A 2,784-nucleotide genomic window follows, 5' to 3' on the forward strand; every position below is an offset into this window, starting at 1 on the left:
CTCAAAGAAGTGGCTTTGAATTTCAACTTACCAAGTATCTTCAACAAAGAGCAGTAAACTTTTAGAGAAATGATGGAACAAAGGAAACCAACTTTATATCTCACGAGGCTACAGCTTGTGAGAAGTCAAATAAATGGCAGGTAAAGGGTACTTAATAAAGTTTGTTAATACAGATTCCTCTAGGCCAATAGTGATTCAAAATTTTCTTTACTGATTAGTCCTTGTTTCCCCTAGCATGAATGGGGGACACTATGACTTTTGTCTTTGTAAATCCATATCCTGCTTTTAGACAAATAGGCAGAGGTTAGGCAGTTTTGTTGCAAATGATTTTTAAAAGTTGTCTTCTGCTCACCCAACCTTTATATTGGAAGGGGACGGTCATATGCTGGTTTTATTTGTCTTTTTTTCCTGTTCAAACTATTGTTGGGATGCCTCCCTGCAAGTTAGCTTGTTTAAACATTTTGTGGAAGTGTTAAAACAAATGCAAAATTTCAGAGATAAAAGATGAGATTGGAAGTTCTATTATCCTACATTGATTGCTGTGCATATTCGCCAGCCATCAACAACAGCATGTGTGGATATTGGCCATAAATACTAGCTGATTTCATAACTTAGATTGTAAGTGCTATAATTATATGTTGTAATTCACATTATACAACTAAGACTCATAGCCCAGTCCACAGCTTTATTGCAACATTCTCATTAATGTCCTGTTTTTTCAGTATCTACCAAAGAATTCCTTTGAATACCCATCATGATATTTCTAATTATTCTCTTTATATCGTTTCAAAATGTTTTGGACCTCTCTTATATGTTTAGACATGCACAGTTCCTTGAAATCAAAACTACAAATGCAAACTGCATCATCACAAAGTCAAAATGGTTTTGATTATTTTATCTATAAAATAATTTTCTTCACTTGTTTATGTCTATTCAGTGATTATGAGTTCTGCTGAAAAAAAAACTTGTCTTCAATTGCAGAGAAAATTATACTCATATGTATTAAATTGACTTCTTTAATTGACTTCTACAATTCTGTACTATTTGAGTACTTATTGGACTTTGGTATTGCTTTCAGTCTAAAAGCCATTGATATAATGACACATTTCCTGCTGAGACAATGTTGCTTTATGCAAACACTGAAAACGAATGTTACAGCATAAACATGTTTTAATTTCAAGGAGACTATTGCCAATAAGAATAAGAAAACAAAATAATTTAACTAAACTGTTGCTTTTCTCACATATAAGCCATTCAATAAAAGTATTTTCTCAGTACAGTTAAGCATTAACTTTAATGTAATAAAAAGTTATATTTATATTTACATATTACAATTTGGGGTCATATTGAAAGGTACATACTTTCACTTCTTAGCAACTAGTTAAAGAATTGATTTAAAATTTCTGTAGCTCTTACCATTCTATTCCTTAGAGACCTACATTCATTCTTGTTTCACTAGTCAGTAGTATATTGTCACTTTGATTTTCAAAAAACAAAACAATTGCTTTGGTTCATCAGCTTTCTATTTTGCCTCTGGTAGTATAATGTTCAACAGCTTTTGTTGGCTTATTGCACTTTAATTACCATGATGCTGTGTGCCTTTAGCAGAGTGCTGCTATGCTGCTCTTAATTGAAATCTTTCTCTGGTGTCTGTGATCATTATGTCACCTTGATCCCTGGAACTGCTATTCCTATGGAGTATGTGGTAATGTTGCATTAGTGCTTTGAAGCTGGAGAGTTTGATTAGCAGGATCAGATAAGCTGCCAGAGGGTGCCTGACTCTAGCTTTACTATCTTCAAATGCATTTTACAAATTATCTAGTTACCTTAATGTGGTAAGTATGCAAATATTCACAGATACTTACTGTATGTATAAAGTGAAATTTTACATTGGAAAATTATTTCCTAACATACACTTTGATTATAGGTCACTGCTTCAGGATGTTTAATAAAGACATTACTTCCCAATTTTAAAAGCAAGGGAAGGTATATGAAATCATCTTCCCTTTCTCTCCCTACTTCAACTTTAAAATATTTACACATATATTGCAAGAGATATTTCTTCCTTTGAAGATTTTTCCTACTCTTTTGTCCACATATTAATTTAGAGTGGTTCTACAGTTATTTATAATGGTTCTCTGGATGCTTCTACAGTGTGATGAAGCTAATCATTGTTGTAATTACATCAACAGAAAAATAAACAAATGTGGAACATAAACATTATAAGAACGTATGGGATTCCTTTACATAATAATTTTCCAAAACAAAAATGTGTTCAAATAGTGTAAAGGAAAAATAAGCAAACATACTGTACTTCTTGGGCTCAGAAAATGACATCTCAAGGTATGGAGCTTTGACATGTGAACTCAAGCAGTCTTAAGGTCCCTCTGACTACCTCCCCGTTGTTTCCCTCATACCTTCCTCTTACTTGGTTCTCTTTCTCTCTTGAAGAATGAGAGGAGTCTTTCCTGAAGTTATTTTATCTATCTAAACATGGGGTCCACTATCAAGGACTACAATTGCTTTAATCTTCTTACTGAAGTTTCATTAACTAAAGAGGTTGAAAGTCATATCACAGAGAAAGAAACTGAAACTGAAATTGAAACTTCTCACCTAGAGCCTGAGGAACCATCTGACTCCTTGAAGTTTTCATTCATATTTTGTATGCACTCAGAGTTAAACAATTATTTTGTATGCTTTTTCTTCTGCTTATGTGTGTACTGTTAGTTCATTTCAGCAGACCCAATTCAAACATTCAGAGGGACAGTTTAACCTTCCCTGCAA

The sequence above is a fragment of the Heterocephalus glaber genome, unplaced genomic scaffold (assembly GCF_053883595.1).
Source record: "Heterocephalus glaber isolate CG9 unplaced genomic scaffold, H.glaber_assembly_v1.0 deba00001553, whole genome shotgun sequence".
NCBI lineage: Eukaryota > Metazoa > Chordata > Mammalia > Rodentia > Bathyergidae > Heterocephalus > Heterocephalus glaber.